This window comes from Bombus pyrosoma, linkage group LG1 (genome assembly GCF_014825855.1).
Source record: "Bombus pyrosoma isolate SC7728 linkage group LG1, ASM1482585v1, whole genome shotgun sequence".
In the NCBI taxonomy this organism is placed as follows: Eukaryota; Metazoa; Arthropoda; class Insecta; order Hymenoptera; family Apidae; genus Bombus; species Bombus pyrosoma.
This window is the reverse complement of record NC_057770.1, coordinates 12763539-12788059: the sequence shown is the minus strand read 5'-3', so window position 1 is coordinate 12788059 and position 24521 is coordinate 12763539. Positions and strand designations below refer to the sequence as shown.

Genomic DNA, 24521 nt, shown 5'->3' with positions numbered 1-24521 from the left:
TATCCACAGCTGAATTACATAGTATATTTAATTCTTTAATTATTTTCATTATATTAAATAAAGAGACATTTAAAATATTCGAAAACTGAATAGCTACTAATAAGAAATTGACCTTATTATATAAATACTTTTAAGAATATTTTAGTAATTCGAATTGTAGCGTAGAAAATCCTTATTAAATTATGACAGATGAAAAGCATATATCTATTTCTTGGGAAGAGACTTTTACATATGTGTTAAAAGTTTCGTGGTTAGAGAAGCTGATAATTTGATAATAATTAAAGTACCCACCACCGAAACTTTCATTCTTCCTTTTCCTATGTGCACTTTCACGGTAACCACTGATCGATTTTTGCAGAAGAAGGTTCGCTTTACAAGACACGAGTCGTGTTAACGAAAAATAGGTTTTCGATGCGGAGAAGCTAAGTTTCTTATCGCAGATTCTCTGCTTCCGATAGTATGAAAAGAAAAAGGAAATGGAAGGAGAAAAGTTGCGTAAAACTTTGCAAGTTTAAATAACAAAACTGTTTGATAATTCATAGAGAAACTTAATGGTAAATTAACGAGTTCTATAATTCTTCTTCAACAACTTGTTAATAGCATTTCACAGGCATCAAAGGTTTATTAATGTGTTCTTATAGCGATACTGGATCATGATACTTTTAGAGACACTCTTTTAATTATTATTTATTTTTTAAATCTATATTAACATTAGAAAAAAATTGTTTGGTATTTTAAGGAAGAGCTTTAATCTTAATTTTGGATATATTTTTTAAAGGAAATAAACAATTTAAAAATTGTTTTAATTTTTTTAAGAAAATTAAAGAAGTAAATCTAACGTAATTACCGAATATATTTTAAAGTGGAATATTGTATTGTATATACAATAGAATATTGTATTTTACACAGCGGATAAAATAACAAACGTTGACTCAAATTAAAACATTCCCAACGTATATGTATGTATTTTTTACTTTTACACGTACACTTCTGTATTCTTCTGTGTCCTTTGATAAACCAACTTTATCTGGAAAGTACCATTCTTATGTATGTATCATGAAGAGTGGGCGAACGAAAAATGGCTTTCCAATACGAACTAGCTCCACTGTTTGTCGTTGACCTCCCATTCTTGCGAACTGAAAGAAAGATTGCTTGGAACCCTTTACCACAATCGATTATGGAATTCCACCATTTAAACTACAGTCATCAGAGAGTAGCCCAACTTTTTTCGATTAACGGATAATTCTTGCTTTTTGAACCATCGTTCTCTCTATAAAGTATTTTTCAATTGTCCTACTATACCCCTGGTCACCACAAAGTAAAGTATAATATAAATATAGATAAAAAGCCAATTTTGGCAACACATACAACAATATACTGAATTTTAACATTGTTTTCCCATAATAAATGAAAAATGCACCTTATCGCGTTCTTCTCCTATAATCTTCATATTAAATAAAATATTTCTTTTAATTACCAAGTAACAGAAGACAGAAAATCAAGAAAATATAGAAAAAATTAAGTTAACAAATTTTTCGAAAATTATAAAATTTCGTTCAATTATTATGACCTTTCATCGGGTCAAACGTTCATTTCGTCGTTTATTAACCATCGCGCTCGGTCGAAAGATATTAAGCGGTAGTCAAATTGAAAGATAAAAGTTAAACGGGATAAATACGAGCGGGTCGTATCAGAAATTCGACGAAAATCGGGTTAATGATTTCACTGGCAAGCCGATCTAGTTCAATCGGACAGCAAAATTTCTGTATAGCCGCGGATTCCGTTTGATCGCGTCTGTATCTCGCGGGCACGAGATACCATCGTCGCGTGTCCCGTTTTCGTCATTTCCGCTGACATCGACCATTTTTCCCGTCGTCGTCGATAATCGCTGCGAGCTGCAGCGTGTTTCGAGAATCAACGACCCGCTAGGTACCGCACGTAATATGCAAATAATCCGAATAAAACGCAACCGTCGAAGTGGGTGACCGTAATTTTCCGCAGTTTAGTGGAGGGACCGGAAATGGAAATAAAACGCGCAGTAGCTCGTCGCGCTGTTGTTGCATTCCGTTATTACCGCGGATGTGGCGAAGAAAGTACAAAATCACCGGGAAAATGAAGTTGATAACCGACGTTATATATATATATATATAAGGTTTTTATTATTTTTTAATCTTTGAGGTGGATTTTTCTTTTGAGTATATAGTACAGTAATGTGATAATGCAGACTATAATACCTATACTTAAATTTTGGAAGGAATTGATCAGATATAGCTCTTTGAATGGCATATGTAATTTTTAACTGTTATCTTTACAGTTTAAAGTTCTTATAAAAAAAATTATGCACAATCTATAAACGAGACGATATATACTGATTTTAACAGAATTTTATAAAATTGTTTAATCTACAGAATCACAAATAAATTACAGTATTTGATTTTTCTAAAGTAGGATAATTTTCAGAAGAAAAACATCAATGACAAAAACAATCGTTTTAAACGTGGATGCAGCTAAAAGTGACATGATACAAGCATCAAACATTAAACAGTGAGACATCGATCGTAGAAAAGTCTTGAAGATCTGGCCTTTTCTGTAAAGTGCCAATTATTTTTTCTCTTCTTTCCCTTCTTGGAACGACTCCTGCGACTCGTTACGATGCATCACGCGCAGCAACGGTTTTCTACGCGATGCAAATCCACGTATACTTCCGGGGAAAGTAGGACGGAAGGAAAAGAGGGTGACAGTATCGGTCGTCGCGGCGCCGCCATGTACAGCGTCGGTCAAAAAAGAAATACGAATCATCCCGCGTGCATTGTGAACGTCATTATTTTATTCCCACATCTCGTTACATCTTCGATTTATTGTCACTGATAATCATGCGCTTTAATACATATTAATATGTTGTATTACTTATTATAGATATTCGGATTTTTAAATACAAAATCATTTGACATACTAAAGTATTCAAACTCTTTTCCATAATAACAAAATTTCGTTAGGATATTTCATTGATATATTCAGTTAGTATAATATATTAAATATTTATATCAGAAGTATCTGTAATGTCGTAGATGAAAATGAAAGATTTCATGTGAATAAATGTATCTATATAAAATTGTTGTATCATCAAAACCTAAGCAGCATAAAATCCTATTAATAGTCAAATGTATATCTCGAACAAAGTTTAAGTTTTTCCATTATACTGAACGTTTCGCTTTGAATTCATAGTCGAACTTTATCGAGTTCATAAATTGGCAAGTGCATTATGTATTGTATATATATATATATAGCATTTTTCACTAAAGTCACTATAGTATTCAAGTACGACGTGGAAACCTCGTTTCACTGAAAAGACTTTCGATCTTACAAGATACGTCCACTTGTATGTACGTTCCTCTCGAAAATGTACACTTGTATACTTTTCTCTCGAAGGATATGAGGGCTAGATAACGGAAGTGCCAATTATGTATGAGTGGCAATTGCGTGACAAAAACGAGATCGTTTGCGTCATTCTGGTAAAACCATGAACTATATTCACGAGCTCTGGTCCACCTCGAAAAATGTTTTCAGAAATTGTGCGATTGTTACCGAATTGCACACAAAGGATACGCGAAACTAGAAAGAATAACCACTGTGCAGTCTCAATGGCATCGCTTAAATGTGTTTTTTATGCACTCCGAACGGAACTTCCGAGTGAAAATTGTATTCCTGTGTGATCAGAAGGGAGCAATTTTTTCTTTAGAAAGGTGAAATGAAATGCTTCTGAATTTTGCTATGTAAATTCCTTTTCACTGAAGAGAAACGAATATGTACTAATGAATATTTAATGTAATTTCGCATCTCATCATAAATAAATTAGTATGACAGATATTATAAACGCTTCTAATAAACGATAAAGAAAGAAAGAAAGATTTTAATTAGCAGTAAAGGAAGGCGAAAATTTCTGATCTCCAAAAAAAAAAGGAGGGATTTGATTAACTTTTGTAACCTTTTTGATGCTTCATTCTGCGTAAAATAAAGTTCCGTTCATTATACTTTTGTATCTTCTTTGGAATCAATTATCTAACATTTTTAGAATCAATCATCAAATAATTACTATAGATACTGTACTAATATCAAATAGTTACTTTAAGTTACTGGAAATTATCCTTTGACTTAATTGAATTTCCAAATCCTATTTCCATGTGAAAACGTGAATTCAAAAATCGAATCGATAAACAACGCCAGTACCAGAGTAATATATCACCATCCAAGACATTGCTTGAAGAGGAACCGTGAAATACGACACACCAGTTGCCTTAGCGAGTATTGCAAGACGCATTACAATGTAGCAGCGCCAAGAAAATCTTGACTTGGCTTCTCGGAGGAGATGTTTCACTATGGATCTAGAGAAGAACACCGTGGCCAATTTATGACACATTTCGTAGTTACGTTTTCAACCAGCTTTCCTTTGAATTGTTGTAAATATTTCTTTTGACTAAACTTGAGGTGGTAGAAATGTGTTGAAGAAGACAACGACTGAAACTGATCAGTTTTGGTTTCTCTTGATAACTCAGAATTTCTGTAAAGGATAGAAAGTATTAAAAGACAGTCCAACTACCATTCAGTATCTCCTTACATCTAATATATGGTATTGAGTAGATTCTTGCTTGTTATTTTCATGGAAAAATACGAAATGTTATGTTTTCAGTTTTTTATAATATTTAGAAAACTTATTCCTTCACAATTTAATGAATGTAAAATATATATAAGTAAGACAGATATCTATATCTATCTATCTATCTATCTATCTATCTATATATATATATATATATATTGTCTTCATTAACTTCTAACACCCTATGATGATAGAAAATTCCTGGTTAAGAGATAATATAAAAACACAGTTTTCCTCTTCTGAAACTACCTCAAAATTTTCCAAATCGATGTCGACGTTCGAAACTTCAATAAGATTTCCAACTATTTCGACAATATATGTGCGTATATCCAAAACGAATTGATCTGTTCAAACGAAAGAGTACCGTAAAAGGTAATAAATGTTAACAATCACGAGATTGGTTTAGCGCTTGTTTCAGGCAAAGCCAGCAGGGGATTCAATCTTCGCGAAAAATGGAATCTGCGTTCTTGCGTTTTCTCGTATTGTGTAATAGCGTCCTGTTACCCTTTCCTTTAAACCGCGGTTTTCACGTACAGCAAAAGACCTCCTAAAATATATTTGTTTGTCAGATTGTGTCGCGTTCTCGGCAAGAGGGGAGAGAGGAAAGAAGAAAGACGGGAGAGGAGGAGAAGAAGCATAGAAAATAGCGGAAAACGTATGGCCCGTAGGGAGAGAGGTAAACTGCATTTCCCAAACCGTGACGACACACGCATATATGCGCTAAATTTGCACATATCGTTCAGTTCCTTCGACGTATTCTGGATTATTTTTCGCATAACAATTTTTCTCTCTCTCCTACTTCTACATCTGGTTGAAAATTCATCACTGACTTTCCACGCCATTTCGGCCGACTGTTGCGAAATGTAATTCCTGAAAAATATATGTTGCTAGCGTGACGCATTTCGACATCTTGACGTTTTATATTTATTAAGATATTACCGAGCCGCATCGTTAAAAAGGCAGGAAAAGGCGAGAGAAAAATAGGGAGACTGGAACTCGAAAAATTCATTTCCATGGACGTAAACGTGAAAAAATTCAATTAACCCGATGCGCCATAGTCTTTACGGACCTAGATGCACTCGTGCAATATTTTATCGCCGAGTACAAAGGAGGACGAATGCAAAGCACGCAATTAAATAAGATACGTTGACGAAACGAAATTGCGAGATACGGTGATGAAGTACCTACTGCTAGAATACGCACGTCCTTCTACAATGAAACTTTTTTTCCGCCGAGAAATTCTATTTTAGAAAAGTTGCAGATTCCTTTCATCTAACTTTATGTTCTTCGTCTCTGCATGTACAAGTGTTTTGTGATTACTTTATAACTACCTAAGAGAACCATATTCCCTTTCTTATGTTCATAACGAGTTATGATTCTTGAGTATAGGAAAAATTCTACTCTTTTTAAAGGAATGCAGAGTCAGAAAATTATTCATCATTCTGACTACCTCCTTATATTCTTTAGAAATTTGATTCAATTGTGTGCAACTAGTATTAAGATATTGTTTAAAAAAATAAACTAATATTATGAGCAAAATCTTAGAAGTTACAAACTACAAGTTTCCATGGATAATAAATTTTCTTGCGTAACGATAACAAACTTGTAATAGGACAATTTCTATAACCGACAAGAACTAATTCTAATAAATTTTCCAAATTTCAAGCTAGCTGATTATCTTATTCGAGGTAAAATTGTAAAATAGTTCAAATATTCAATAAACAATCATTTGAAAATGCTTACACTCAGGTATTCTTCGAAAATATATGCTAGATGTTCGATTTTGTTTGTAATCGTCCTGAAAAGTGGCATTCGTTGGTGGAATGTATTGGCGTGTCAGTAGCACAAGTTATCGATCTAGGATATTTCGATCCCTGTTAGGCAAGCTAGGGCCCATCATCGGAATACTTGTGAATAATTCGTGGCATCAAGAGAGACGACATCTCTTCCACAGCCGGTTACCGAGATTAAACCGCATCCGCGATACACGTGAAACGAATTCTCGAGAGGATCAGCCTTTCGATTTGACACGCATACTGTCGTGTTCCTCGCGAATGCAATATTCGTGCTGTTCGCACCTATTCGATATACAGATTCACATTGAAATTAAAAAAAGATCTTCACCATCTTGCTGCAGATCTATTAATTACTCATTTGATTGGATCATTCGAAATTATGTAAATTTTTTAAATTAATTTGAGTTAAACGTTTGTCTATAAGCATTTTACGCATGACGTGAAATTTGGAAATATGTAAAAAAAAAAAAAATAGTTATAAATGTGGCGGCACTCGACAACAAACTTTTCCAACGGTTTCTGTCCCGTGGCTCGCTACACAAAGACCCTATCCTTCGGTAAGATGATTGCCAGATGTCGAGGCATTCTGCACAGAACATTTTTCAGCTAGTCTAAGGACCCGCTATAAACCTTAGGATTTTTAGCGAAGGTCCTCCAAACAAATGAACAGTCTGTATTTTAGCTTTCCCTATATTTATTACCTACTACGATAAGATAGGGGAAATCTGCTTTTTCTCATGCATGATGCTTCCTGCTGACAACTTCCTCTCAAGGGCGGTTAGCATCCTTCTTCAACCGCCAACGCAGAAACTAACCAATCCAATGACCTCACATCCGTAGACACACCCCGTCATAGTTTTCCTCCGGAGCATCATCGTGGCAAAAAGTTAGTCGTTAGACACAGTTCAAGCACGATAGACAACTAAAGCTCCGCGACACATCTCGTGCAATCGTCACCCGAACTCGCCCCGTACACTTCGAACAACCGATACCGATCTTGATCAACACCAAAGCGCATCGTAATTGCAATCGCGTATCACGAACCGCTAGCAGTAATCGCGAGCTTCACACGAGTGAATGTATATCAGTATATGTTAAAATAAATTGTTAAATATATCTGAGTGTTTCTCTGGCATTTATTACGACCTATTCACCTCATAAATAAAACAAAATAATCCGACAATTCCATAGTATTTCTGTAATAGTATTTTTCCTTCGCAATGAAAAAATTTGTTCGCCCGTTACACGATGTTCATAAAAGTATTAGAGTCATTTATAAATAGCACAAAATAATTTTGTACTTATATTTTCCCTCTCATAGTGAAAGAAGCTAACTCGATTTATTAGTTTCTTATCACCGTACAATGAATAGATGGTTCATTAATATATAAAAAGAAATTATATTGGAAATTTTTCTCAAAATAAACCAAGAGATGATATTAACGGCCCGTTTTTCATTCACTCGCCCTGGTAACGCATGTTTTTCATTATAACGAAGCGTTAAAACAAAGAAATGAAAGAAATATGAAGGCACCAGCAGCGAATAATACATCAGAGAAGACATGAGAAAATACCATATAACGTTCTATAAAACAAGAATACGAGCGAAGTAGTTAAAAAGTAACATGAAAGAATGAGTGTAATATGAACTATGAGCTTGATTCATCTATCGTTTTTTTTTTTTCATTCTTGGTTGGTAGTAGAAAAGAACCAGCTCCAAAGCCACGGAACAATCTCGAGACTTTCCTTCTCGGTCAAGATCCCGACCACTCGTGAAGAAACAGATCAGTGATCCCAGTGTCTTCCGCAAAAGTGCTGTGTGCATCGTGTGTGGATCTAGTTACAAAGTGCGGAGAACAAGCCGGGCAAACAAAGGATGCCTTTTGTGTCGGTAACGTGGTCGGCTCTGTTCAAAAAGGCATGTCGGAGGCCTGACGATGTCCAGAGGGAAAATGTCAGCCACATTTCCGCGGCTGGTTTTCACAAGCACTGATCCCTTAATTGGTGGAGTACCGTGTCGCTAGAGTCTTCTCTCGTTAGTGAAAAATTGCGAGCGGATTTTTTTGCTTAATCTGTTGATAACTTGCTTTTTAACTTATGGATGGATAGAAATCTTTAATTTAAGTTTTAATGTGTATTTTTTCGAACTTTTCAATCGAAATTTAGAGACATTTAGTTACTTAATAATATTATATTAATAATGATGATGGTGATGACGATGATGATGATGGTGGTGATAATCGCCTATCGGATTTCGTTTATTCCAAGCTTGTCTCGGTGGGTACACAAATCCTTTCTTATTTGCTATTCTTATATTTTAAGCATCCTTAAGTCTATTCATTTAAGCAGGAGGCTCTTATTTATCATTTGTTGTTTGTATGAAATAATATATTACTTCGGCTTGTTCTTCGGCTTGTTGATTACTCGATTTTATCTTAGGGCACTCCGTTATTTAATGGTATACTTGCTAATTTAATTTAGTTAATTGTATTTTATTATAAATACTTTTTGTTCTATTTAAGAATAATCCCTGTATTTCAATGTAATAATGTAAGTTGTATTTCGATAGTAATTATTATGAATAAATAGTAATTGTACTATTCCGTGTAAGGATCAAAATCATATTCCTATAACAATGATTACATAAATGTATGATTACATGATTATTATGCAGCAATTTAGAAACTGTATTCCTTAAAAACGCATAAAATTGCTCATTTATTACGTTATACTAATTATTTGATACACAATGATAGCTTGATGTCAAGGGCACAATATTCTCTTCACATCGATTCGCTTTATAATCGCTATCAACAAAAAATTAGCCACATTTAAGTATTATTCAATAATATTTTTCAACGTTACTTGCGTGAGCAAATTTGTAACACTGTAACACATTATCACGTGCAGTATTTTCGCATTCAGTAGCATTTCCAGCAATTTGAAAATGATCTACGCGTCTTATATAATTCACACAAAATGACGTAATACGTCGAGAGCTCAAACTTTCCAAACATGTAACTTTCACACGCTATCCATCGCGAAAATACATCAAGAAACCAAATAAAGAGTTTGTATATATTCTATTCGATGGCTGCAAGATGAAACCATATCTTCCACCCTCCTTTCTTCTCGCCGAACATTACACTCGATACATAAGTAGTTTAAAGAATAGAACAGAACACGAGAAAAAGAGTACGAATTGAATAAGTCGGTCGCAATGAATATCCAAAGTCCGCGCGAGATACACCTTTTGCCTCTTTTTACCACAATCGAGCTTCTGCAAGTACGACCACGCACGTTTATTTCCTCGAGATAGGAGGAAAATTTACCTTTACTTATGAGTAACTAGTCCTCCGCTGTTGCTATTAATTTTCCACGATGGAAAAATGTGCCGTATGTACGCGAGTTTCGTGGCACGTCTTTCATAAAAACAGTGTCACTTGGACATCCCTAGAATCGCAACAATTGAAGATACTGAGAACAATAGTCAACACCTCATGGTATGTCAGAAACGAGGATATACGCAAAGACTTAAAAATACCAACAGTCAAAGAAGAAATCGGCAGGTACGCAGAAAAATATAAGGAAAGAACAGCAACACATCCAAACCAGCTGGCTGCTGAAGCGAGCAAAACTCTCATAGAAAGAAGACTAAAAAGAAAACACCTCACTGACGTCACTAAAGAAATAAAATAGTCAAACTCGAAGATGGTATCCCGCTGGGATTAGCCATCCACATGTTATTTAGCAATTAAGTTAGAAAAATTTACTAAATGTTCAGCTGGACAAATGATAAAGTACAAATTGAATAATTAAAAAAAATAACCTGGACATCTTTTCGCTGATCTTCTGTTCGATATCTTGTCAAATAGCTTTATTATTTAGTGATCGAACGTATTGAAAGTTTGTTGAATTACTAGTAATTTATTACGTGAAATAAAATTAATTTTTTAGTGGGGTAAAACATTTACGATTAATCTTTTGTGCTTTGAACATTTTTGTGATACGATCGACCAGCAACTGTTATAGCGGAACTTTCTAAAAGTAGAAGTTTTATTTGGTAAAAAGAAGGTTACAAACGTTCGCAACATTTCGACGATAATCTTGAAGTATTTTATAATTATTCAATAAAGAAAATAATTATTATATTTTTCTTATTAATATTATATATTTTTTGGTAGGCTTTTTTTTTATTTTTCCTTCCTTCATTTGTTGTCGATGCAAATGACACATTTGAACGAAAATTATTATTGGACATAAATTGTATCAAAATCACTAAACTCCAATGTAGACATATTAATCGAATACCTACTATAGTATTTCTTTCGTTTTCACAAATTTTTCAAGAAATATAGGTGGAACGATGAATTTTCATACACTGACCTTTGCATTTAAAAATTGCATTCTTTACAAGAGCTTGTTGGCTCTGATTTGCTTCTCCGACAGAATTATGCTTTTACCAAATCTAAGACATAATCACGTTGGAGTGGTGCCAACAGCGGTCGTTTCAATCGTGGTTTCGGAGGAATCGGTTCCATTTGTGGTTCAGTAGACGAAGTACAAACCCTAGGGAGTAGTGCTACATACTACAATTGTTTCATCTGCGGTCGCGACTAGAGTGTGAATGACGGTCATATGGGTTTTGGTAACACCTTGTAGGACAAAAATGTCTAAAATATTCGTCACAAGAAACATGAAAAAGATCACATTACCAAGTTTGTAGAAATATACTAAAAAAATAGAACCAAATTTTTTTTATTCACTTTTTCTTCAGCTTTTATTCCATCTAAAGTACTTAAAAGAAAATAATAGTATTAATAAGTTATTTGGCATCATTTCCACAAGAATCAATGCGTTCGAAATAATATGAGAACAATACCTAAAATCCCTAGAATAGTTCTCAATTGCGTTTGTTAAGAAGGAGGAGAAAATAATAAGAACACCCAACTCCATTTTCGCTGAAACAATCCCAATCACCGTGAAGGCAATGGCAAGGCTTCGAGCCCGAGATTACGATGAATTTACAATATCCCATCATCAAACTGAAGCCTGGGGGATCCCAGCCGTGAAGAGGATTTAAACCGGTTTCAAAATTGGAAACACCTTCAACCGCACCAGCGAATCTACCCCGATATAATTTGTTCACCATCGACCTAACACCAGTCGGTATAAACACGATGACGAGCAAAGAGTGTCCCTTGGTGGACAGATGATTCGATCGAGTGTCCAATATTCAAATCAGTTGGCAAGCATTTCCGCATCTAATCCTGGAACCGGAGGTGGCAGTTCAAGTAGGTGGTGCCGGTCGTCGTCGTTGAGGATAGTGGAAAATCGCATCGCCAACAAGCGTCGTGGCGGAACGTGGTAAGCTCAATTTATCGGTTTTGGATAACCTGGTGACGTTTACCGCGCCGACTGTAAATCACGTCAGCGCAAGACTGACGCGATTCGTGGCCACTTCGAGGGGATCCTCCCGCTGCAAATTCGACCAACGGATCAAAGGAATCCCTGATTCCTCCCTCTTCTATCTCTTGTATGTATGTATATCTCTATATATCTATCTCTTCCTCTCTCTCTTCCTCTATCTCTATCTGTATCTCTATCTCTATCTCTTACTCTGTCAGTGACACCGTTTGCTTCGAGTGTTTCATTTCTGCCTAACCCTTCATCGCTATCTCGAACGTACGATCCGCGGTAACGTTTGATTCATTAGATTGATATCCGACATTCAGCGAGTTACGGGTGGCGTGCAAGTGTTTGCGATCCGGACATGGCTGAGGGCACCGTTTAATCCTGTCACGTTCGTGGACACCTCGTGAAATAGTGAATCGTACTGCGGTACCGTCGATGCTTCCACGGGATTCAATCGACGAAAAATGTTTTTATTTTATGGACTACGGAGGTGGAATTGATTACGTTTGACGAGCTCGATGGAACGCTTCATGTCTTCACTCTTTTATTTTCTTGTTTCGCGGTTAGATTCACATCATGTGAAACTACATACGTTTCTTTGGTCGTTTTAGGTGTGTTATGTCACAGTCTCTCTGATTTAGCAGGGCGATTTTTATTGATTTGTTGTCTGTTTTAATCTTTAACTGGTACTGTAATGGATGATCTACATTAACTTGATTGATATTAGTTAACCTTTTAAGTAATTTGTTCGTTATACTTCCGTAGTATTACGTATTTCGATTTTGTATGTAGAATTTCTTATCATAAATAAAAAGTTTTTTCGCATTATTCTCCATATTAGTAATTCTTTGCTTTCAGAATTTAAAGCATAATTTAAAAGATGCAAAAATTTGAACGATAAACTTTAAAAATAAAAAATTTGTAGGTTCTTTAAAAAAAGTTTGTATCCATTCTGTAACATGGCCAAGAGTTAAGACTCTTTGTTCTCTTCCTTGTCCGTTTTCTTCCCTTTTTTAACTTCATCGGACAAGTGAGGGAGGATGTAGTACTGAGTGCTAAGATTAAAAGGAATGGACGATACAATCGCGTGTTATTCCTTCCCTGATACGCCTAAGCGCCCTGGAGTGTGTCTAAGCGAAGTAGCTCGTGAGTATACAGCCGCTCACAAAAGTATTCAAACTACTTGCTACTGTACCTTTGAACAATTAAAGTATATATGTTAAATTTAGAATATGAAAATAATATTTTAATTACTATAAGATACAAGTATCAAAATTATATATCGAAAATTTGGAGCGAAGCCGATAATATTTGTAGAAATTAGAAAACATTAGAAATTAGAAATAAGGTAACAAAAGTAATCGAAAAGAATTATATTTTTCCATGCCGTGTACTAGCTTTTTAGTTATTTTAGATTCAATCAATTTCGTACTTCTAAAATCTTTTGCTTAAATATGTGTTTCGAAGTTATGTTGTAATTGTTTAATCATCTACTAATTTCCTTCCACGAATGTTCAATGGGGTTAAAGTTCGAACTTTGCAACGGCGTATTCGTAATTCAGTATGTAACACATGCGATATGTTATACAATAACTATTCTTCCACAATTCCGACCTTACGCTCGGAGTAATTATCGTGTTGGAAATAACAATTTTTTGACAACCCCAACTTTGTAGCACTGCGTTTTTAATGGTTTTTTAAGATATTTAAATATTTGTATTTATCTAAAGCATCATCTATAAAAACGAGATTTCCAGTGCCGCTTGTAGTTATATATCACCCACAGAACAACATCACGAAACCATCACCATGCTTTATAGTCTGACTTCAATTTTTAATACTCATTTCTCGGTTCGATTTCCTTCAGAGATAACGACGTCCATATGATCCAAATACATCGCATTTGCTTCCATCTAGAAATGTAACATTATTACTGGTATGCTGGAATGTAATTATGAAGTAAGTATTTATGAATTTCTTCGAAAATTTTAAACGATTGATTTTATTCATCTCGTCGGCGAATGGTTTCTTCCTTGGAATTCTACCATAGAAATCATTGTTTCGGAAAATCCTGTGACATAAGTGAGTTCTGTAGCCGAAATATTTAGATCCTTTTTTATTTTGCCCCTTTTTTATTTTTATAATAATCTTTTCTTCTCTACTAGTTTAGTTTTCTTGGTCTGCCTGTACAGTGTTTATTTGTAATTATTTCTTCGGTTTTTGACTTTTTGATAATAAAATGTATCGTAGATACACTTCTATCTAATAATTCGGTAATCTGTCTGTATGATTTTCCATCTTTGTGTAATTTTATTTGTAATCAATTCTGACTCGAATATCTATCTGAATATCTATCTCATTTTTTGCAACTCATTGTCAGTACGCAGACTAATATTATGTATTCACTGCGAAACACGAAACTCAATATACGATGTTTCTACATCAATTAAGTCTACCAGTGTTTCCAATTTGTATACAAAAGCATTGTTTATTCTCTTAATATTTAGGCGTTCGATTGCTTTCGTGACGCTGTTCCCGTATATTACTGCAATGAATGTTTCATAACGTCTACAAATTTTATCGGATTCGTTCTAACTTTTAGATGTATAATCTTGATACTTGTATTTTGTAGTTGTTATAACATTGTTTTCAGTAAGTCTTAAGTCTAATATGCATATTTTAATTGTTTCAATTGTTCAGTAGCGAGCGTTCGAATACCTTCGTGAGCCACTCTACGAACTTGAAATTGGGAAACCATAGAAGGCTTCGTCAATCTCACGTGCGACTTCTGACATGCCACTGCATTCCGTCGTAGGTTCTTTCTCTGGTCCTCAATTCGGTGACTATAATATTTATAGGTTTTCTTTTTGAAGTACATATTATTGGCGTCAAAAATGATAAACTCCTCTATTTCGCAGAATATATACTCATATACTATATACTCACTGAATTTCCTTAATACCTAGAATTAAAAAAAAATTTGTATAAAATAATGTTGAAAGACCTGCTCAAACTTTTATAAATTTCACTATAATTTGAATTTAATTTTTATCTTTGCTTTAAATGTTTGATTTAAAATTCTCTACTTAAATACAAATTCTAAACTGTGCCTAGGGAAATAGTTCATCGTAAATAAATCGTGAGGGACTCTAAATATTTGTGCATTGACATGCTCGATAACTATGTACCGTTTATCTATTGTATATCTACTTATTGTGTTCCGTATATCTACGAAAAGCTGAAGGGAAACATTCAAACGGTTCTAAGAGTATTTCCACTATGTATGTCCGTTTCATATTCCCCACCCCATAAAAAATACGATGCCTCAAAGAAACTACCGCGTGGGACAGTAATAAAACAGAAAGGAAATATGAAACTTTCCAAACGAGAACACATGGTACTATAGTGGAAGAAAGTGGATTTCCATATTCAGTAGCGTCCAAAAATTTCTAATGAGATTATTTTCCTTTATTCGTCAACCACCGATATTAGTTAAAATTCTTTTAGATATTGCTTGTAGAATATAAAGTGAAAAATCTGTTTGGCCGAAAATTTTTGCGCACTGTAAATATTACATACTTCTACAGTTTTAAAATATGATTCGGTATTGTCATTTGATATTACATGTTTATTGTATTACATGTTTTCATCTCTTGCTCTATGGTTAGATACATATTTAATTAAAATCTTTCATAATTATTTCTTCATTTCTCTTCTTGTTCATCGGAAATGTTATCAATTGTTTCACATAATTGTAAAACAAATCTGTAAAAGAAACTGTAAAACAATAACAACGATGATGATCATGTTATTCCGCGCCATTGTTACATTTTATTTCGCTTGTCGCTCGTATTTTTAGCAATACATCTGTTTTGTCACATTCCATTGTGCCACAGTCACATTCCGATAATTTCCTCCACCATTGTCTCCTATTTCCCTCGTTTTTTAAATTTATAGGAATTTGTCTTATTCTGACATGGCATAATCGTATTACGAATCAACGTCATGACGTATACATTGCATCTGGACGCGGAAACAATGAATCGCAGCTGGTTTGGCTTATCGAGGAACGATAGGTGGTTCTTAAAAATTACTCACATCAGAAATAAAATTGTAATACAAAGCAGTGAAAGATAAGATCTTGCTTAGAAATGAATGTACAAAATGTAGAATCATTTTCGAGAATATTAACTCTTCGTAGATAAATTGAATAATTGGCAATCCAAGTAAAATTCCACTGCACCTTTTCAATTATATATTACATTATTTTTTGTCCTTAGATTTCCAAATTATAAGTCCATTCACATAATGCTTAGAATAATAAAATTTTCGATACATTCAACCCATCTCCAAAAAAGAATCTATTACGCAATTGCATCGTATTTTTATATCCATTAAATTAATACATTACAATAAATAATATATATATTATACACACTTATATACACTGAAAAAAATATTGATATTAAAACAGAAAATATTATCTGTCATCTTTCAATCTTTCACCTCGCAAGCACAAACTTTTCACTATGCTCAACAGCAAACGGTAAATGGATCGAGCCAAGCGTACCGAATTTGTTAAACTGGCTTCCGCGTTTCGCGGAGGGTTCGTTTTAAATTATACTAGGTAGATGTTTACGTCGGGTGTTCTAAAACGTGCAAAAATAGCCGTGAAAATTCGTTACACTTAAATTCCCAGCGGAATCGCCCAGCCGCAGCACCTGTTAGGAGCATTTTCAAAGTGGGCCAGGGAAAAAAATTCGGCTGGTTGGTCGGTCGAGGAATCGGATGCGGTGCAGCTGCAGTGAGATTCGCGCCGATGAAAAATTTTACCGTGTATCCATGAAACGGGACGTGGGAAACAAGAAAACGCAAATCCGAGGAAATACGGCATGCAGCAAAACAAACATATTGCTTGACCAAAGAAATCAGTTCGAATGAACTTTACCCTCGTTAATTTACCATCCGCGCCCGACCTGTTTTCCAGCACGCGTATACCTTTTGGTCGAGCCCCAACACTTTGAAAGACGAATACCGAATACAACCTTAGTGTATATGTATACATTTTATCGTATTTTTTTATACGAGTTACCAGAATGGAAAATTCTTTTGCTTTCTATAGTCTCTGAAACAGATCCTATAAATTTTTGTACATTTAAATATCATATACGTTGAATTTTTAAAATCTCGAATATAAATACACAAACATTCCAGTTATAGTTTACAAGTGTTATCTTTTAATAACTATTTATATCACATTCTTGCAAGCAAATAATCTTATAGGAGTAATTTATTTTTTTTTTTTTTTTAGACAGTTTCAACATGTTTCCTGATTATGAAATAGAGAAATTTACGGAAGATGGACAGAAGCCACTTTGGCTTCCGAATAACTGCTGTATTATATAACACGAGAATTTCGAACACGAGTATCAATTCACGAGTATAACTTTTCGTAGAGGTAATGATGAAACGGTAACAAAATATAACGAAGAAAACAGCAAAGTGTAAACTTCTCGGTGTGTTCGTGATTATGCAATTCAGGCAGCATGACCGTTTGACTTATCAGAACATGTTTATATCGTAAAGTTTTTTGTCAATCTATAGTTATTGATTATTTTCTGACAGGGGAAGACAATAAATACTCGCAAGTTTGAAGTTGTTTGAAATAACCGTTGCAATAATAAAATTGTTTTCCAAGTATTTAAATTCTACTTTTCTTTACTTTCATAATTGGAACATTCAGTTTCTTACTATAATGATAGGAAATTTACGTGTAGCTGTAATGAGTTAGATTAAAGGGTTAACTCATTAGCTTATAAGTCTTTTGAACATAGTAATTTATTTAGGAATCACCTATCTTCTCACGTATCAAAATTTAACTAAAATTGATTTACCCTTACATATTAAATACTTATATATACATTGTACTGTAAAAAATCGCAACAACAAACTGGAATTTCTTATAATAGAAGGTTTCATTCATTTGGAAACCAAACAAAATACACTCTCCAACTTCGAAGCTACCTGTACTAACCTATTATCTTCCAACTCCGAATCGTATCCCACTTCAATTTAACCCAACTATAAAGAACCATATTTGCACAAACAAGAACAATTTCAAGAACGCCACGCGGACGAATTGATAGCTAGGCTGCAGATTAGACATTGTATTGTTACAGGGGTATTTTAATTTTCATTAAATATAATATATCTTAGTTTCCTTGATGGCTGTTACCTGGAAATTTCGAGATTTGGAATCATATTTCGTTCAACCGTCAAATACATCAATTTTCCGATATGTCGCGAACAAGAAGTACGTACGAGTGTGTTACATGCCGCTATCATTTCTATGACCTAGAGATCTCCGCGGATTGGCTCATATTACCCGAAAAGAACGGAACGATTCGCCCCAGTTATCGTGTACGTAATACACACCCGAACGAGCTCGGATAAAATAAGTCAACTCGAAGAAATTGCCGCTTCAACCACTTCTCGTGATCTTCAGCTCGTAATGTCTTACGTCGTTTGTTCTTGTGCGATGATGACGAGCTCTGAGAAAGGTTGTATGGTTCGTGAGAATGTTAATCGTGACAACGATTAACAGCAGCCAAAGTAGGTATAAATATATATAAATCAGTAGTAAGTATATACTATAGTCATCACCAATAGACTTCCAAGTAAAAGTCTAATAAATAGTAAAGTGTTTTTAAGACTACAGGATGGACACATATCTTGGCAGAGACATATGATTTATGAAAAATTCGTATTCATTGTAATATTATGGGTATACAAATAAAATTTCTTATTCTTTTAAATGTAATAAATATACCAAGATAAATTAATTTGCTGTAACTCTTTTCAGAATATTCGACGATATTAAATATATATATAAACTTGTGCATGAAATAACACTTGTTCAATTTGAAATATGCACATTGATCAATATATATCTACGACATAACACGAGTAAGTGATCAAATGCAGAGCTACCAGCATAAATTATCTTATTTCTCTTCTTGCTCTCTTTTTAATCGATGTTTCATTCCTTGTATCTAGAATTCGCTGCGTCATATATCTTCGTGTAATTACTAAGGCAGCGGATGCAACTATAACAAGGGATCGCTCATTAATTCTCAGTTTGTAAAATTGCTACTGTCACTAAGAGGTATGTAGTCTAGCTGCATTCTTGAATTAAAATTCACAAGATCTCTTACAAATTGACATTTAGACAAAGATATATTTTATTTTAAAAAAATTTATGTTTATGCTATTTTTATTCATATGTTAACAGTTAATTTACCTGAGTACCCAATAATGTATAGGAACATTTATTCTTTTATTTATCCTTTTATTTATTTAACATAATATTAGGTTTCTTGTAAGTTGATAGGAATTTTTATTTCTTATGTATATATGAATTTTAATATCTTTAGATATTCTGATTTTGTCTAAAGTGATTTATCTAGGGATTGTAAATTCTATATATATATAATAGATAAATAGATAGATAGATAGATAGATAGATAGATAGATAGATAGATAGATAGATAGATAGATAGATAGATAGATAGATAGATAGATAAAATAATATATATTACCAAAATAAATTAATAATGTATAACAAATACTTCAGATATATTGATGTTCTTATATGTAGAATATATCCTCTTAAATTTTTTACATTTAAAATTTTGAAAATACAAAATAATTGCCAAAAACTACATGCTTGCCATACTATACTACACTAGACAAGAATTTTGCGAAGAAAATTAAAGCTATTATCTTGACAGATTTCAAGTACCGGTAAACTTGAATAACAATTAAAAACTTTACTTATACATATTTCACACAACATATTACCACTATATCTCATAACATCTTTTCTCCAATAATGTCTTCTGGCAATTAAACGTTTCAAATTAAATACTAAGCCTGTTCTATATCATCTGAAACCTTGTCTAATATAAAGTCATCCCAATTCAATAAAATCTGTCTCAAGACAAAAAATACCGATTAGAAATAATCTTACATCCAAACAAACAATCCGTGAAAATTCCGTGAGTGGACCATCGATGGCGACGTGCTTGCGTATACCTTCTAGATACGTGCCAAGAGTAAGCAGGAATCGATTTCTTTAATCGTACAGATAGAACGAATGTATCGAGCCGCAAACATCCCTGAGGGTTTGGCAAGGCCAACGTATCGAGAAGTTAGACGGGTGTGTCTGACATTATTGGAAGCAATTCCCTCTGAACCGCGGTCCGTGGCTGCAACTACCACATTATTGGTATTGGGCTCAATAGGAGACATTGGCGAATCCCGTATCGGCAGAATCTTGTAAGAGACGTGAAAAGTACGTAAAGGATCGATAAATCGGTTTCTAATTTAGGATGACGGAGACTCACCGGTGACGTCTCCTCGCGATGTCTCGTGCTTTCCCAAGCGAGAATCGATGAGATTGCACTTTCCAGGAGTGCATCTAGCATTTATAACAGTGTACACAGGAGTTTCCGGATGTCTATAAATTGTTTTCGATACTCGAGCCATCACGTTGAATCGCGCTTCTCGGTGATAATCGCGTTTGATAGAAAGAGATTAGTTGTTGTTCCAGAGATGCCAATGGGATTTCACTGTAATAAATGTAATAAGTTTTAATGGATAAATGAAAGAAGAAATCTTGTGTTTCTATCGTGTAGTTTTTTTCTGATTTAATTACTCGAGAGCTGTTTAGGATCCTTCGTTGCCGAACGAGGATTTCCAAGTAGTTAAATCCTCGTTGCTTTGTCTTAAGGGGAGGAATTATTCAAGTAGCTTCTGTTTCTCTTTGCCAACCACTATCTCGTGTACTTTCACTTTCACTAAAAGGTTCGGTTGCCTTCTATTTGTAGTAATAGGTATTTGTACACCGGTAGAAATAATTGAAAGTTGGGGAAAGAAAAATGAAGAATTATCTTGATCACTTTAATATCTTGCGAAGTAAAGCAAACGGAAATATTTCCACCTATCCAAACATTTTGTTGACTAAATCCATTTTTCCTCTTTTACGTAACGCTGCAACCTGTTTGTTTTTTAAACGAAAACGTTCTACGTGAATTTGCATATTATATATCTAAAGCAGCTGAATATGCAAAAATGTTAAAAATTTCGAGTAGTAAAAATGTAAGAATATTTTAGTTTAAATTTTCTTCAGTTTTATGAAATTGATACTGAATATAATTACGTATATCGTAGGACATTGAATTCGCATTCGTAACCACTTCCACATAACGTATAATACAAAAATTTTCGGTGTTCATTTCAAGGTATTCGCGACTTCGGAAATCCCTGATAAATTTATACTTATTCAGTTTAAACAACCCAAATACTAAACTCGAAATTAAAAAAATTCAATATTCTTTAAAAATTCAAAAGTCTGCAAATCTTTAGCAAACAGTTCACTTGCAAAGATCCAAATATATTGCTTTCAACAAACAACTGACTAACAACAGAGAACGCTGCAACACAATCGGAAAATCCACGACTCGACGACCCAATGTTCACTATGACCCTCGTAGTGTCGCGTGTATGCAGCGTTGAGCCGCAGCATGTAATCGATTCACGACATCGGTCCACGTGCGCGCGGTCATATCCTGAATCACGCTGCTTCAGAAATCAGCAATTACCGGGGCGCGAGCGCGAGCGTGGCCGCTTTATAACTCTGAATAATTCATGTTAGCCGCTCTCGAACGTCGCGACGCCATCCGATGCAAATATTTAGTTTAGACGTCGCTGTTTCGGTCTGCAAAATGCATCCAGATTGACTCGTTACTGGGTAACTGTACGACTGGAAGCCGTCCATCTTCGATGTCAACTGGAGACGCAACGTTTTTGCCATCGATCCATATTGAACATCGCATCGATTATAAAACGTGTCTCTATAGTGTTATTAACGTCACCACTTTGTTTTATCGTATGAAAATTATGCGTCTTCAGACGTTGATTACAGATATGCAACGTGGTAGTTTGATAAAGTGTATGCTGTTGGTTAACGTATGAAAGGCGTGCCACGATTATGAGATAATTATTGTCATGGCGCGGACGTGGAAAAAGGTGTTGGACGTTAGTTGTAGGTTTATATTTTCTAATGTTTCTTTTTCCTTCCTGTGGCCTGTGATATGTTAATTAGTGCAGGTAGTTTATGCGTGGAATGTGAATTAATTTTCCTTGGTAATTTTGTTGTTTTTGTGGTGTATCGAAAATTTAGTAAATATGATTTCGTTTTTTGACAAAATTGGAATCAATTGTTATAAATTAAATTTTTAGCTGTTAGCTTAAAATGTTGTTCATATGACAACTTCCGAAATGTTGTACAGTCTGCGCTAACATTTTGATTTCTCAGTAGGGAAGCTAGATGTACTCGTATGTTACTTCTTAAAAGTTTCTCAAAAGTTGCCATAATTTTCGGCATACGTTATTTATAGTGAAACTCGCCCTGTTTTGGGAAAACGTCTCCCGCGTATTTCACAATGCAAGTAATCTGTGAGGTTCCTCGATCGTCCAGAGTCAAAATTTCATAGTTATCAACATAGTCGATAGTTGATCGACATTGCACCATTTATTTCATTCAAGTTTTTTCTCTTATAATGCCAATTATTTCGCATAAAATTTGTCTTTTCTAAGAAAACCTGCACGATAATATAATTTCAATAAGACCAAAGCTTTTAAACATATTTTACCAAAAATCTAAGACTAATAAACATATATAAACATTCAAAATCGTTAAATTCAGAAAATGAAGATCGGCTATGTTCGAAAAACGGCCTTGACCGACTAAAGGTCGTAAATTCTGAAAATAGAACGAATGCTCAACAAGCACGGAACGCTTGTGTCGCGCATAAAACGTTTACAACGGTGCTAAGTGAATTCACGGAGCTACTTGTCGTGAATTCGTGAAACAGCGAAACTAAAGGTGTCAATAGACATTTCGGGAAATTGGCGGACGTTGTTGCTTCGGTGAAGTTGAAGTTAATGTTTGGAGGAGTCGGGACGCTTGGAACTGCCATGACATAATACAATGCATCTATTGAAACGCATTCTATTCTGACGCATTTAGCATCGAATAATCAGAGATGATGACTAACGTGTGAAGGCCTGATTGCTTTGTTTGTTTGGAGGAGTTCTCTTAATGATTAACTGCTACGATAAGTTATGATTTCGCGAATATGTATTATGAATATATAAATTATTCTGCAATTTGATGATTTCTGTGATCACGCAGGTGATTGATAGCTACGTGAAGATACTCGTTGTTGGTAACATAATCGAGATGTTTAAAATTATCATATTTTTGATTCGTTGCACATTTCCAGGGAAGGTTCTTTATTGAAGGTTCCTTAGTGAAGGTTTTGACAAGACTTCTTCTTATAAAGCTTTATAAGCAAGCTGACTTATATGAAATTATACTGAAAGATCCTTAATTTCAGACACTTATTGTTTTTACGAGTACAATTCTCGTTATTAATACTTTAACGAATGGCGTGGCATTAAATAAACGAGAAGAAAGAGAACAAAAGGTTGAAAACAAGGAATCATGTTAAATCCTTTTATCTAACTATAAACCATCTGTTTGTGAAACCATTTAATGTAAAACCAATTACTTTTTAACATCGATGTCAGGGATTTTCTCGAAGTGTAATATAATATAGTTCATGCGAAATTAAGTTTAACTTATCATTTTTCTGGTTTCGAATTTGTTTAAAAAGTGCGAAGCTTCAAATCTTACAGTTCTTGTCCATTTCCACCAAAAGTAATTGACTTGGCGTGGAATTACCTCACAAATCATGAACAGATATTCTTAGAAGGTGATAAAGCCACAAATAACCTTGACAAGAAGCACCCTTAAACTTAATCATCTTAACTACCAGAAGCTCGTGAATTCCTCTGCAGTAAGCCCGAAAACGTTCCCAAACTGTTTTAAAAACTGATTTCCGATAACCGTATGCATCGATATTTGTTACGCGGAATTGATCGTTAAAATAAGTCACAGTAGCAAGATTGGTTCGTTGTTCTGGCAAACAGAAACGAAATAGAATATGAAGGACGAACTCACATTTCCGGGACATGGCGGCTTTATCGACATTTCGAGTTCCGCGGTTACGACCATTGTTTCACGGATGTTACGTTCGAAATACGAGGCAAGGCGTGGCGAGTGTTCCTGCTTTTACGATGGATGGCTGAATAAATTTGGTCACTGTTCGTCTTTCGCTTTTATACACAGCGATAAAGCCACTGGCGACAATCGTCGACTCGAGTCCGCTGGATTTTTATGGATATAAAGGAATTCGGATATTGCTAATTTTTCTCGATCATACGATCAACATTTGATTGCTCTTTCAAGCTGGAATTGCAACTTGGATGTGCTCTGTCAAAAATCGAAACGAACAGATGGGTTTGAAGTCTGAGTATTTTGATGTTTTCGATATAACGTTGATATACGAGTAGTAGTTATATTTATTAATAGATTAGAACTTCAAGTATGTGTACGACGATTCTTTTATATACCTCCTACATGCTTTGCAATTTGTCGGTAGACATTAGGGAGATTGTTTCAAATGTGGCCAAAGAATGCGACAACGATGTTTTCATTGAGATAATGTCATTATCATTAAGATCGGTCG

The 24521-nt window shown here is 34.5% G+C and overlaps 1 long non-coding RNA gene across 2 annotated transcripts; it reads right to left on the bottom strand.

Annotated features, from left to right (window-relative positions):
- Positions 1 to 19732: 19732 nt before the first annotated feature.
- LOC122568246 lies at positions 19733 to 24066 on the bottom strand. 2 transcript variants are annotated; one of them, XR_006317039.1, is made up of 3 exons: positions 23954 to 24066; positions 20271 to 20495; positions 19733 to 20199 (listed from the first exon to the last, which is right to left on the bottom strand). It is a non-coding gene; the product is annotated as an uncharacterized LOC122568246 (long non-coding RNA). The 2 variants fall into 2 exon arrangements; XR_006317028.1 differs by lacking the exon at positions 23954 to 24066 and adding an exon at positions 20582 to 20721.
- Positions 24067 to 24521: the final 455 nt, after the last annotated feature.